The following is a 15,802-nucleotide window of genomic DNA, read 5'->3' as shown; positions in this document are numbered from 1 at the left end:
ATAGCAGCAGCAGCAGCAGACTCTTCCCTAAAGAACTAAATGTTCACTTTTTAGAAATTGCATAAGAAAGGAATAATTAATGTGTGTCTAATTTGGTTGTATTAAAATTATACTCTCATTGCAGCCAGTGCAAAGGGAATAACCTAGAAATTATCGATCAATTGAAAACAAAGTTTTTCAATCATCCTGTCTAAACAACTACTACTTTTTATTCTCAATCTCCCCCCATCCCACAGCGTACATTCTCTATCCTTGTCAATTTTCTTTTCTGTCCTACGCTTGAGATGAAGATGAAGATTGGTTGACTCCTGTTGACTACATCATTCATGTTCTCTAGCTAGTTGGCCTCTGGCTTGTGGAGGCAAAAGCAGGAGATAATTAGAATAAGACAGAGGTTTTATTACCCTGTCTTCTCAGCACTGATTCCTTACTTTTGGAAACAGTTGCATTCTTTTAGAACACTAGCAGGTAACCTCTCTTAATATGACTCATCTTTGGAACACCATTTCCTTTCCTTGTTACTTCAACCCCAGTGGAAGCAATGCCTCCCCAATGTTGATAGCCTCAGAGATCCTCACTCCTTTGCTTTTTTTTTTTTTTTTTAACTTTCTCCAAACTCTGTAGTTCCTAACATTTTAGCCATCTGGGGTGAATTCTATTTCTTTCTGGGATGCTGACTGACATAGTCTGCATATACAATTGATGAGATTAATTTGTGACTTTTCTCTTTGCTATAATTAGAATATAAACTGAGGGAAACTTAATTATACAAGAAGGAATATGCCTCACTGGATTTCAGATCATTTTCCTAGATAGTGTACTGTTCAACATAGTCTACATGGCACTATCCCTGTAGACAATCATTCTTCACACATACACACTCAGGTTGTATGAACATAGATCGTACTTTTATTCCAAGGTGATGCTCTTGTCCAAAATCACTGCAGATGGTGAGTGAAGCCATGAAATTAAAAGACACTTGCTCCTTGGAAGAAAAGTTATGACCAACCTAGATATCATATTAAAAAGCAGAGATATTACTTTGCCAACAAAGGTTAGTCTAGTCAAAGCTTTGGTTTTTCCAGTAGTTATGTATGGATGTGAGAGTTGGACTATAAAGAAAGCTGAGAGCTGAAGAATTGATGGTTTTGAACTACAGTTTTGGAGAAGATTCTTAAGAGTCTCTTGGACAGCAAGGAGATCCAATCAGTCCATTCTAAATGAGATCAGTCCTGAATATTCATTGGAAGGACTAATGCTGAAGCTGAAACTCCAATACTTTGGCCACCAAATGCAAAGAACTGACTCATTTTAAAAGACTCTGATGCTGGGAAAGATTGAAGGTGGGAGGAGAAGGGGATGACAGAGGATTAAGTGGTTGGATGGCATCACCAACTCAATGGACATGAGTTTGAGTAAACTCCAGGAGTTGGTGATGGACAGGCGGGCCTGATGTGCTGCAATTCATGGGGTCACAAGGAGTCAGACACAACTGAGTGACTTAACTGAACTGAACGGATGCTCTTATCTTTACAACATCCTGTGTGACTTATGCTTCCTCTACCTGCCTTCTTCCCAAACAGTAATGTGGGATTGTGACCACCTTGATGTATCTTATTCTACAGTTTCCCAGATTTACTAACATGGGTCATATATGTTCTCATGAATTAGTTTTCTCTTTTGTCAGCTCAATGGCATTCTCTCACTTACACCAGTCACCTTCAATGCTGAAGCCTTAACAAACCAAATAGAGGGTGCAGGACAAATCTGTTCTGCCTGCTTTCTCACTGTCAATGTACTAAAAATTCCAACAGAAATAGTACATGCACTGGAGTCATCTTCTGTTAACCAAAACCATGCCACACTGAAGAGACTGTCTTTGATTTTTAATCCACTTTCTTCAGTTCATTTCAGTCGCTCAGTCGTGTCCGACTCTTTAAGATCCCATGAATTGCAGCATGCCAAGCCTCCCTGTCCATCACCAACTCCCAGTGTTCATTCAAACTCATGTCTTTTGAGTTGGTGATGCCATCCAGCCATCCCATCCTCTGTCATACCCTTCCCCTCCTGCCCCCAATCCCTCCTAGCATCAGCGTCTTTTCCAATAAGTCAACTCTTTGCATGAAGTGGCCAAAGTATTGGCGTTTCAGCTTTAGCATCAGTCCTTCCAAAGAACACCCATGACTGATCTCCTTTAGAATGGACTGGTTGGACCTCCTTGCAGTCTCTCAAGAGTCTTCTCCAACACCACAGTTCAAATACTTAAGAATATATCTACCTAAAGAAACTAAAGACCTATATATAGAAAACTATAAAACACTGGTGAAAGAAATCAAAGAGGACACTAATAGATGGAGAAATATACCATGTTCATGGATCAGAAGAATCAATATAGTGAAAATGAGTATACTACCCAAAGCAATCTATAGATTCAATGCAATCCCTATCAAGCTACCAATGGTATTTTTCACAGAGCTAGAACAAATAATTTCACAATTTGTATAGAAATACAAAAAACCTCGAATAGCCAAAGCAATCTTGAGAAAGAAGAATGGAACTAGAGAAATCAACCTGCCTGACTTCAGGCTATACTACAAAGCCACAGTTATCAAGACAGTATGGTACTGGCACAAAGAGAGAAATATAGATCAATGGAACAAAATAGAAAGCCCAGAGATAAATCCACGCACTTTTGGACACCTTATCTTTGACAAAGGAGGCAAGAATATACAATGGAGAAAAGACAATCTCTTTAACAAGTGGTGCTGGGAAAACTGGTCAGCCACTTGTAAAAGAGTGAAACTAGAACACTTTCTAACACCATACACAAAAATAAACTCAAAATGGATTAAAGCTCTAAATGTAAGACCAGAAACTATAAAACTCCTAGAGGAGAACATAGGAAAAACAATATCTGACATAAATCACAGCAGGATCCTCTATGACCCCCCTCCCAGAATATTGGAAATAAAAGCAAAATAAACAAATGGGGCCTAATTAAAATCAAAAGCTTCTGCACAACAAAAGAAACTACAAGCAAGGTGAAAAGACAGCCTTCAGAATGGGAGAAAATAATAGCAAATGAAGCAACTGACAAAGAACTAATCTCAAAAATATACAAGCAACTCCTGCAGCTCAACTCCAGAAAAATAAATGATCCAATCAAAAAATAGGTCAAAGAACTAAACAGACATTTCTCCAAAGAAGACATACAGATGGCTAACAAATACATGAAAAGATGCTCAACATCACTCATTATCAGAGAAATGCAAATCAAAATCACAATGAGGTACCATTTCACGCCCAGCCAGAATGGCTGCTATCCAAAAGTCTACAAGCAATAAATGCTGGAGAGGGTGTGGAGAAAAGGGAACCCTCTTACACTGTTGGTGAGAATGCAAACTAGTACAGCCACTATGGAGAACAGTGTGGAGATTCCTTAAAAAACTGGAAATAGAACTGCCTTATGACCCTGCAATCCCACTACTGGGCATACACATGGAGGAAACCAGAATTGAAAGAGACACATGTACCCGAATGTTCATCACAGCACTGTTTATAATAGCCAGGACATAGAAGCAACCTAGATGTCCATCAGCAGATGAATGGATAAGAAAGCTGTGGTACATATACACAATGGAATATTGCTTGGCTATTAAAAAGAATACATTTGAATCAGTTCTAATAAGTTGGATGAAACTGGAGCCTATTATACAGAGTGAAGTAAGCCAGAAAGAAAAACACCAATAACAGTATACTAATTCATATATATGGAATTGAGAGATGGTAATGATAATCTTGTATGCGAGACAATAAAAGAGACACAGATGTATAGAACAGTCTTTTGGACTCTGTGGGAGAGGGAGAGGGTGGGATGATTTGGGAGAATGGTATTGAAACATGTATAATATTATATAAGAAATGAATCATCAGGCCAGGTTCGATGCAGGATACAGGAAGCTTGGGGCTGGTGCACTGGGATGACCCAGAGGGATGGTGTGGGGAGGGAGGTGGGAGGGGGATTCAGGATGGGGAACATGTGTACACCTGTGGTGGATTCATGTTGATGTATGGCAAAATCAATACAATATTGTAAAGTAATTAGCCTCCAATTAAAATAAATAAATGTATATTAAAACAAACAAACAAACAAAAGCATCAATTCTTCAGCACTCAGCTTTTTCACAGCCCAACTCTCACATCCATATATGACCACTGGAAAAACCATACCTAAACCTAAAAGCGTATTGCCCAGATCCTTGATTTCTCATTAAAGTCTCAGTAAATATAACTTTTTCAGCTTGCCCATCTTATTATTATCTGGAGTTTCATTAAGAATCAAGGAATTCCAGCCAAGCCCCAATATAGACACACACTGTAGCTTGTAGAAAACCTTTTGGGGGCAGATTAGTTATGTGTGACCATTTTATCATTCCCTTTACTACAAACCTTCATGCAAATTTTGACTCCTACCACAGCTGGCAAGACATGCTTAGACTTCTTTGAACCCAAGTGATGTAGCTGAGATCACTTGACTTATATAAATTAATGCTTAGGGTGTCAGATTCATGAAACTGTCCTCTTTGTAGGTATTTTCTTCCTGTTATTGGTTGCATGAAAATCCTATTGAGAAACACCTTTAGAATCCATGATGTCTTACTTATAGTCAAGCTCTGATATCAAGTGCTCAATGCTTAAATTAACAATGGTGAATAGCTATTTCTTCTACCTCCATCACACACAGGAACAGAGCTTATCAACCACTCTTCATAAATTGTCCTGTTACTAGATTGTCTTTATTATTTTTTTTTACATAATAAACTTACTTTAATAGTACAAAAAATAATCTATTTCCAATCACTACTGAAGAAACTTCCAAAGAATTTTATAAAAATAGCCAATACTTTGAACAAATAGAAAAGCAAATAACTAGATAAATAATACAATTATGTACTCCAAACCCAAGAAAGCAGAGATTATCATTACAAGCCAAATCATCCTCAGAACTGGTCATTCCAGGTTGCCAAAATGCATAAAACAAAACTTCTACTTTTTTAGGTTTACAGAAAGAAATAAAACAACTCCAGTAAGAAAACACATTTCATGGGAAGTTTCAGGGAAACACATCATATTGATGACCTTAAAATTTTTTCAAGGAGTTTACAGAAACAGGGAGCATTTAAATATTGATTTTTATGGCAAATGAGTTTTATGTTGACTTCTGAAACTTAAAAGACCATTTACTATTTTGACTAGTAGTTCAGGAGTAAAAGCCAATCAAGAGGGCAGATAACATTCATGGGACCCACAGAACTTTAACCTGATCCCAAAATATAAAGCAAAATATTAAGACAAATTAGTTTAAAAATGTAAATATATTTGAGAAATATATAAGGGAAATAAAAATTATCATGATTAGGATTTGACTAAAGAGTAGATGAAGTTTTTTCACATTTGTCTATCTTACAGATAATACTGATTATTCAATTATCAATGGACATGCCTATTTTTGTGTATAAGAAAGTGTTTGGCTTCAGAAAACAATACTTAAAAGTTCATTACCATTACCAAAACTTGACAAACCTGTGTTTTGCGTGTAGCCAAAAATTCTTCTTTTGGGTTTTACTTAACCCTAACCCGCCTTTTCACAAACTATCTGCGATTTTCTTATATCAGTTTATGTCTTCCATAAAATCTTTGCTTGTAATGAATATAGTGATTCAATTTTATTTTCCACTTTTCAAGATAACAAAAAATTATCTATTTAAATTTTTCCCAAATACCAAGTTAACAGTTGATATTCAGGATCTTGAACAATGAACTGGAAGACAAGATGATACACAAAAGAAAATCATGTAAATTTAATTTAAAATTTGATCAAAATAGCTGAAATACATTTTTAGATTAAGAGACAATTTCAAGTTTGGAAACCAGCACAACACTGTAAAGCAATTTTTTCCCCAACTAAAGATAATTTTTTTTTTTAAAGTTAAAGGAACAACTTCATTTTAAAGGCTCTATTTATAGCTGTTCTTTATTTTATACAAAATTCTATGCATATTCACCAAAGCTGTCTTATTTCAAAGTGCAGTCCACCAATTCCTCACTCATAATCATGTATGTTGCTGGTTTAAAAAAATACTTTTCTAGACAATGCTGCTGCTGCTGCTAAGTTGCTTCAGTCGTGTCCCACTCTGTGCAACCCCATAGACAGCAGCCCACCAGGCCCCGCCATCCTGGGATTCTCCAGGCAAGAACACTGGAGTGAGTTGCCATTTCCTCCTCCAATGCATGAAAGTGAAAAGTGAAAGACTAAATCTAAAACTATATGGGATGGGAGGTGAAGCAGCCTAGGTGACTTCAAAGCCTTCTAAAGTGCAAGTGGTTTCTTTAAGGAAGAAAGTATTTTGTATGAGTCTTTGTATTGTCAACACCTACTATAGTGACTGGAACAAAATAAAATAAATCAATAAATATATATTACATAAATAATGGAATTGATTGATTTCTTTGGCTGCCATTTTCTCCCACATATGGCTTTTATTCTGACATACTTCCTTTATTCTCTAGCATATTAGATGTAACATTAACTCTCTTCTCCCTTTGCTCCCATAACCTGTGATCCTTGATTTTTTTCCTACTTTTTAGGCCAAATCATTTCATTTTTATTTTCTTTTCCTAAAATATAAAATCACTGCTATTGTCAAATTTACAGAAAATATGCAAGTATCAAACAGGCTATGTAATTTTTTTCAAATATTAAATTTTATGTTTCAAAGTGAGGATACAGTGACTCACTTTTTCTACTCTTTTTTTTTTTTCTTTTGTATTTTTGAACTCATCCTTAGCACTTATCTTACATCAAACCATTTTAGTCACTTAGAAAAATGTTATAATATTAATGAGTGAATGAATGAATGCACAGATGAGTATACTATAGGGTCTCTGCTTTGAGAAAACATGAAAGGTTGTCAGATTTAATTTCTCAGTTGTTAAAATCATAAGTTTAGTGTATATTGTGGTGGTTTTTAGATTAAATTTTAAAGGTATCTGTGACTCTAATTGTATAAGTGCAGAGAGAATTTAAAACTTTGTTTATTATTCTATCTCTAGGCCTGGGCTCAATGAACTCCTAAGATATTTTAAATGCACTTCCCTCAAAGAGGAGGTATGTTCCCCTGATTTGACCTGAGGAAGTTCTAAGTCATTCAAAGTGTTTTCCCTAGGATTGCTATCCCTAGCTAGCCTTCCTGAGCTCAACTGTGGAAACAGATATGGATAAGACACCCTCACCCAGCTGTGCAGACATCAGCTTCACAGACATAAAGAATAGTAAGAAAGTCTCATGGTAGCTGAAAGACTTGCTCATATGACAAACTGAGTCCTCAGAAGCCTTCTGGAATAATTCAGAGAAAAATAATTTATGGAACAAAGATTTAGAGGTCTCTTAGTAATAAGTGAAGATGATATTCAGGAAAATGTGGGCAATTATCCTGGTAATTATTCCATAATTTTCAGTATCAAAAGAATAATAGGAAAAAACAATTATATATTTTCAAGCCACAAATTTAAGCACCACCACAATGTTGTTAGGTTTCCTCTGAGAGATGCAAGCATCCCAAATTCCAGATTTGTGTCCTTTGTTTGTACATTTGTGTATTCATCATTTAATAAGCATTTTCTGAATATACACAATGGGTCAAGCACTGTGCAACATTTTTCAATGTAGAATTGAATAAAACAATACTTATTATCATGTAACACATAGTCTAGTGGATGATACAGAAATATAAACATATAATTATGTTGAGATAAGTTTTAAAATAATATAAAAATTAATTGTGACAACACAGAGGAGGGAGCAATAAATATGCTGTTTTATGAGCAAATTTCAAATATCTTCACTGCTATTTCTCATACCCTACTTTTTCTCTCAATGTTTCAGTTACAGGTTTGTTTTTTTTTTTTTTCCTTTTTTCAAAATGATGTATATCCATAAAGGAGCATTTATTTCAACGTTTGTTGTGGTTGTTTAGTCCTTGGGTCTCGTCTGGCTCTTTTGTGACCCCATGGACTGTAGCCTGCCAGGCTCTTCTGTACGTGGAATTATCCAGGCAAGAATACTGGCGTGGATTGCCATTTCCTTCTTCAGGGGATCTTTCCGACCCAGGGATCAAGTCTACGCCTCCTGCATGTGTTTCCTGAAGCAGACAGATTCTTTGCCAGTGAGCCAGCAGGGAAGCCCTCAACATTGGGGACCATATTAATTAAAATTCATGTAAATGACCATAAATGAAAGTCTATTATGAGAAATTAGTAGTTATTTTTTATACAACAATCCACCTATAGCAGTCACTAAACTGAATCTAGAGTGATTGATTGCTATCAATGAACTTAAACAGGAGAATGATTTCCCTATAAAAATTACTCTAATAACTTGAAAAAAAAAAAAAAAAAAACAGAAATGGATGGTTTTATCTCAAACTGAGGAATCTGGAAAAAGCAGTCATGTTACAGTAAAAAGTGAAAATGCCAGTGAAAACAGTTCAAACTTTGACAAATACTTTAGGAGAGTGCTTTCTTTTTTTTTTATTATTATTATTTTTTTTAATTTTATTTTATTTTTAAACTTTACATAATTATATTAGTTTTGCCAGGTGTGTGTGTGTGTGTGTGTGTAGACCAGACCACCTTACCATGTACAATTTGTATGTGGGTCAAGAAGCAACAGACAGAACCAGACATGGAACAACAGATTGGATCCAAATTGGGAAAGAAGTATGTCAAGGCTGTGTATTGCCACTCTGCTTATTTAACTTGATGATGCGGAATATACCATGTGAAATGCAGGACTGGGTGAAGCACAAACTGGAATCAAGATTGATAAAAAATATAAATAACTTATATGCAGAGTATATATATTCTATATACATTCATAGTGGAATATTATTCAGTTATGAGAAAGAAGGAAATCTTGCCATTTGTGACAACATGGATGAAACTCAGGAGCATTATGCTAAGTGTGAGACAAGTCAGTCAGACAAAGACAAATACTGTATGATATCACTTATATATGAAACTTAAAAATGAAGAATTCACTGAAGCAGAAAGTACAATTATGGTTCCCAGGGGGTGGGGAATTTGGGGAGATATTAGTCAAAGGGTACAAATACCCAGTTCTGAATAAGTTCTGAAGATCTCATGCACAGCATTGTGATTACAGTCAACAATGTTGTATTATGTATTTAAAAGTTGCTAAGACACTAGGTCTTACATATTTTCACCAAAAAATGAAATGATAATTTTTGTGACATAATGGAGATGTTAACTGATGCTATGATAATAATAATTTACAATATATAAATGTATCAACTCAAAACTTTGAACAACTCAAACTAATGCAATGTCATATGTCAACTATATCTTAATTTGAAAAAGAAGAAAAACTTGGAAAATCTGGTTGGGCTTGGATTATAGAGCACTTTGGAGGAATTTTCCTTTTGTTCAATGTATAAATGGGAACCACTAAAGGTTTTAATAAAATACATGAAATTAATAGCTTAGAGAAATAGAAAAAGTAGAGAGAGCATAAGTGCAAAGGATTTAAAAAAGTGGGAAGGATCAAACACAAAGAACTAGGGTAGGGAAATATCCCACAAATGAAGAGTACCCAGAGAGTTAGGAAATAAACAGAAGCAAAGAATTTATGACAAGCTCTGTATATATAAGATTATGTCTCAACTCATCTATTAGACTTAGCATAGCCATCAGTGCCAGCTAATAGCCTTAGACCAACTAAATGGCTTGTGCTCTGCATTGTATACATTTGGGGACATAATTAAATTAATTCTACCAATATCAAATGTTACAAACTGTCCAGCAATATAATGGATTGGCCTGGACATTTCATTCTCATTATTTCTTTAAAAAATAGTACAAAACTTAAAAATAAACCTGGAGTTCTGCCTTCTCAAATGAACTTATTTACAAAACAGAAATAGAGTCACAGATGTAGAAAACAAACTTATGGTTACAGGGGGAAAGTGGGAGTGGAGGGATAAATTGGGAAATTGGAATTGACATATGCACACTACTATACAAAAAATAAATAATAAAGACCTACCGTATTTGTTGCTTAGCTGGTAAAGAATTCACCTGCAATGTGGAAGACCTGGGTTTGATACCTGGGTTGGGAAGATCCTGTGGAGAAGGAAAAGGCTACCTATTCCAGTATTCTGGCCTGGAGAATTTCATGGACTGTATAGTCCATGGAGTTGCAAAGAGTTGGACATGACAGCAATTTTAACTTTCACTGTATAGCATAGGGAACTCTATATAATACTATGTAAAGACCTATATGGGAAAAACATCTAAAAAAGAGGGGTATATGTATGTATATATATAACGGATTCACTTTGCTGTACACATGAAACTAATACAACATGTAAATTAACTATACTCCAATACAATTTTTTAGTATAGCAAATATAATAAAAATGACCTAAAATATGAAAATAATACAAGATGTTCTGACAGCCCTCATTTCACATCTTTCCTTGTGTCAACAATTTGCTGTTGTCATTAGATAGCATAGTGCACCAAAATCCTTACCACTCTCAATGGAATTCTGGAAACCACTATGGGATTCATTATCATTTATCATCAGGCTTAATATTGTTATATTCATAGAAAGGAGACATTTCTCTGTAATCATGGTTCTATCAAAAGTGTAAACACTAAATATAGACCCAGGGGGAATATAGTTCTCAAGAGAATTGGTACAAACTCAATTTCAGTACCTAGAATGGTTCCTGGCATAAAGTATACTTTAAATAAATAATAGATTCAGTGAATGGAATAAATTTTGCCTTCTACCTAATTTTAATAACTTGCCTAAGCCACGGTAGATATTAGAATATTTGAATCAATGTCAGGGATATACTGCATAGGTTCTTCATTACTCAGTTTATTCATGATGAATATGAAGGAAACAATTAATGACCTCATAGGTCAATCCAAGAATGATGGAATTCAAGAATTCCAAAAATATAACTTTTTTCTGCCTTTCACTTTAATATTAATGAGTTGTTTTTTTGCTCTGGCCCAAAAAGTTTTCACCAACAGGGATCATTGACACAACATAGCCAGTCACAATATTAACACTCAAAAAACGAAGATCATGGCATCTGGTCCCATCACTTCATGGGAAATAGATGTGGAAACAGTGTCAGACTTTATTTTTTTGGGCTCCAAAATCACTGCAGATGGTGATTGCAGCCATGAAATTAAAAGACGCTTACTCCCTGGAGGGAAAGTTATGACCAACCTAGATAGCATATTCAAAAGCAGAGATATTATTTTGCCAACAAAGTTTCGTCTAGTCAAGGCTATGGTTTTTCCTGTGGTCATGTATGGATGTGAGAGTTGGACTGTGAAGAAGGCTGAGCGCCGAAGAATTGATGCTTTTGCACTGTGGTGTTGGAGAAGACTCATGAGAGTTCCTTGGACTGCAAGGGGATCCAGCCAGTCCATTCTGAAGGCGATCAGCCCTGGGATTTCTTTGGAAGGAATGATGCTAAAGCTGAAACTCCAGTACTTTGGCCACCTTATGTGAAGAGTTGACTCATTGGAAAAGACTCTGATGCTGGGAGGGATTGGGGGCAGGAGGAGAAGGGGACAACAGAGGAGGAGATGGCTGGATGGCATCACTGACTCAATGGACGTGAGTCTGGGTGAAGTCCGGGTGTTGGTGATGGACAGGGAGGCCTGGCGTGCTGCAATTCATGGGGTCTCAAAGAGCTGGACAAGACTGAGCGACTGAAATGAACTGAACTGAACTGAATTTAACTGCAGTGTAAAAAATTTAAAAACTCTATTTAAAATATATATAATCATTTATAGTCTTGAAAGATATTAGCAGAAACAATCATCAATTATTATTGATACACATGAAACAATGTAGTGGAAGCGTGAAAAATGTGCCTGTGGTATCTCATCTATCAGTTTCATCAATTTTTATTCCCCTCTAAACAGGTTGACTTTTAAACAATGTGTTTGGTTATTGTTCCATTTTCTTTTTCTCTGCTCAAGTTCACTGTTAGAACAGAAACAAACTTTCTGCCAAGATATAATCCTTCCACTTTTTATAAATTCATATTCAGACAATAAAGTCCTTCATGAAACCAGAGAATGTTTATGGAAATGTTATCATCACTTTGATATGGAAATGGGATAGAACAGTGCTAGGAACTGCAGACAAAGGAGATGGAATTGCAATTAATGTATCAGTGTAAAAAAATAGTGTGTTGTTGATGAGAAGCTGAATATACATATGGACCATACATAAAAATGGACCTTGGACTCACAACCTGCAGCAATCTGCCCAGGAAACCAACATTTTATCTATAATAAACAATGCAGAAGACAAGCCAGCTGTAAATCAGATTTGCAGGAAGCCAGACTGCTATCTATAGTGACAATCCGGAAGTTAAACAATAATTGTAACAAGTGGTCCAAAATGGCCAGTACTTGATTAATAACCAACAACTTTCTTAATTTTGAGCCACTTCCAAATTAGGATCAAATTAAAAAGCACTTGCTCCTTGGAATAAAAGCTATGGCAAACCTAGACAGCATATTAAAAAGCAGAGGCATTACTTTACCTACAAATGTCCATATAGTTAAAACTATGGTTTTTAAAGTAGTCATGTATGGATGTGAGTTGGATCATAAAGAAAGCTGAGCACTGAAGAATTGATGTTTTTGAACTGAGGTGTTGGGGAAAACTCTTGAGAGTCCCTTGGACTGCAAGGAGATCAAACCAGTCAAACCTAAAGGAAATTAGTCCTGAATATTCATTGGAAGGACTGATGTTGAAGCTGAAGCTCCCCTTTGGCCACCTGATGTGAGGAACTGACTCACTGGAAGAGACCCTGATACTGGGAAAGATGCAGGAGGAGAAGGGGACGACAGAGGATAAGACGGTTGGATGGCATCACCGACTTGGTGGACATGAGTTTGAGCAAGCCTTGTGAGTTGGTGATGGACAGGGAAGCCTGGTGTGCTGCAGGCCATGGGGTCGCAAAGAGTCAGACATGACTGAGAGGCTGAACTGTGCTGAGAGAAAATTTATTCTGCTCCCCTCAAAGTGAAAGTAAAAGTATTAGTCGCTGAGTCACATCTGATTCTTTGTGGGCCCATGGACTGTAGTCTGACAGGCTCCTGTGCCCATGGGATTTTCCAGGCAAGAATACTGGAGTGGGTTGCTATGCCCTCGTCCAGGGGATCTTCCCGACCCAGGGATCGAACCTGGGCCTCCTGCACTGCAGACAAATTCTTTACTGTCTGAGCCACTATGCTTCCCTCACCTATCACATAAGATATCGTGTTTCTAGTTAGCTTACCTACAACTTCTCTACCAAGTCGCCTTTCAGGACACACCTCAAAGTTTCCTTTCTTTTTACTATAAAATTTCCTCATTCCTCTGTCTGTCTTTGAGTCTCTGTCAAAATACAGGGGATGGTCTAGCCCCTTATTGGAGCAAACTCAGAATAAATTGCCTTGGCTTTTCTTATTTGGTTGGTCTTCATTTTCTTCTGAATTGAAGATGTTTAAGAAGGTGCCTAATTCAAAGATCAATAGGAAATGGCAAGAACTGTATTATAGTTAATATAATATTCAGATGAGAATACTCTTTATTTTTGATCTCTCACAATCACTTTTAGACATATTACTTATGAGGCTTATGTCAGCATGACCTATTTGTTAATTTTCTTTTGGTTAATTGAGTTTTCCATTCTCCAACTACAGATGAAAAAATGCAAGTAAACTACTTATACCTCTTCCTCTCTCTTTCATTTACTATCAAAGTCCATTTCTCCTACATCCTTAACTTTGCCTCTCTTTGCCACTTCTCACCTGTATCTTCTTTTATCCATCATGATTTTCATTATTCCTCCAAGAAAATACTACTCAAAAGTCCATACAAGTACTAGCACATCAGTGAAGAATCAACCATATAGGATTTAAAAACAACAATACCCCAGAAGAGATCACAGAGAGAAAATGATAGGAAATTACTACTGGTTTGGTATTCTGTTCACAAACTCTCAACCAGTGACCTACAATAAGAATGTGGTTAATAATTATGTAACACTCGCAACCCTTAATGAGTGTGTTAATTATCTATTGCCGGGTAACAAACTACAAACAAAATTCAATGGTTCAAAACAATCAACATTTATTCACTCAAAATATCCATGGGTCGGGGCTATGGAAGAGGCTTAGCTTCAGGTTTTGACTTAGAGTCTGTGAGGAGGGGGCACACAAAACAAAGGCTGGGGTTGCAGTCAAATGAAGATGTGTTGGGAGCAGAAGGAGCTAATTCCAAGAGGGCTCATTCACATGGCTGCTGTTAGGGGGCCTCAGTTTCTCCCTCGATGCTAGCAAGATGCCTCAGTTTCACATCAGGTGGCCCACTCCGGAGGACTACTTGAATTCTCTCCAAAGAGATCTGACTTCTCCCATGGTCAGTGATCCAAGAGAAAGAGCCAGTAGGAAGCCACAGTGCCTTTGGTGATCACATTTCTGAAGTCACACCTGTCACTTCCACCTTATTCTAACTGTTGCAAGTGTGTTACTAAGTGTAGTAACCTGGAGTACTGCAGTCCATGGGATCTCAGAGTAAGAGATGACTTAGACACTGAACAACAAGTATAGCTCAGTTCAGTTCAGTTCAGTCACTCAGTCGTGTTCGACTCTGCAACCCCATGAATCGCAGCATGCCAGGCCTCCCTGTCCATCACCAACTCCCAGAGTTCACTCAGATTCACGTCCATTGAGTCAGTGATGCCATCCAGCCATCTCATCCTCTGTCGTCCCCTTCTCCTCCTGCCCCCAATGCCTCCCAGCATCAGAGTCTTTTCCAATGAGTCAACTCTTCACATGAGGTGGCCAAAGTACTGGAGTTTCAGCTTTAGCATCATTCCTTCCAAAGAAATCCCAGGGCTCTCCTTCAGAATGGACTGGTTGGATCTCCTTGCAGTCCAAGGGACTCTCAAGAGTCTTCTCCAATACCACAGCTCAAAAGCATCAATTCTTTGGCGCTCAGCCTTCTTCACAGTCCAACTCTCACATCCATACATGACCACAGGAAAAACCATAGCCTTGACTAGACGAACCTTTGTTGACAAAGTAATGTCTCTGCTTTTGAATATGCTATCTAGGTTGGACATAACTTCCCTTCCAAGGAGTAAGCGTCTTTTAATTTCATGGCTGCAGTCACCATCTGCAGTGATCTTGGAGCCCCCGAAATAAAGTCTGACACTGTTTCCACTGTTTCCCCATCTATTTCCCATGAAGTGATGGGACCAGATGCCATGATCTTCGTTTTCTGAATGTTGAGCTTTAAGCCAACTTTTTCACTCTCCACTTTCACTTTCATCAAGAGGCTTTTGAGTTCCTCTTCACTTTCTGCCATAAGGGTGGTGTCATCTGCATATCTGAGGTTATTGATATTTGTCCTGGCAATCTTGATTCCAGCTTGTGTTTCTTCCAGTCCAGCGTTTCTCAATGCAAAGAAATAGAGGAAAACAACAGAATGGGAAAGACTAGAGATCTCTTCAAGAAAATTAGAGATACCAAGGGAATATTTCATGCAAAGATGGGCTCGATAAAGGACAGAAATGGTATGGACCTAACAGAAGCAGAAGATATCAAGAAGAGGTGGCAAGAATACACAGAAGAACTGTACAAAAAAAGATCTTCACGTCCCAGATAATCACGATGGTGTGATCACTGACCT

The sequence above is a fragment of the Bubalus kerabau genome, chromosome 7 (assembly GCF_029407905.1).
Source record: "Bubalus kerabau isolate K-KA32 ecotype Philippines breed swamp buffalo chromosome 7, PCC_UOA_SB_1v2, whole genome shotgun sequence".
NCBI classification, from domain to species: Eukaryota; Metazoa; Chordata; class Mammalia; order Artiodactyla; family Bovidae; genus Bubalus; species Bubalus kerabau.
The sequence above is the reverse complement of the archived record's forward strand: the minus strand, read 5'-3'. Positions refer to the sequence as shown.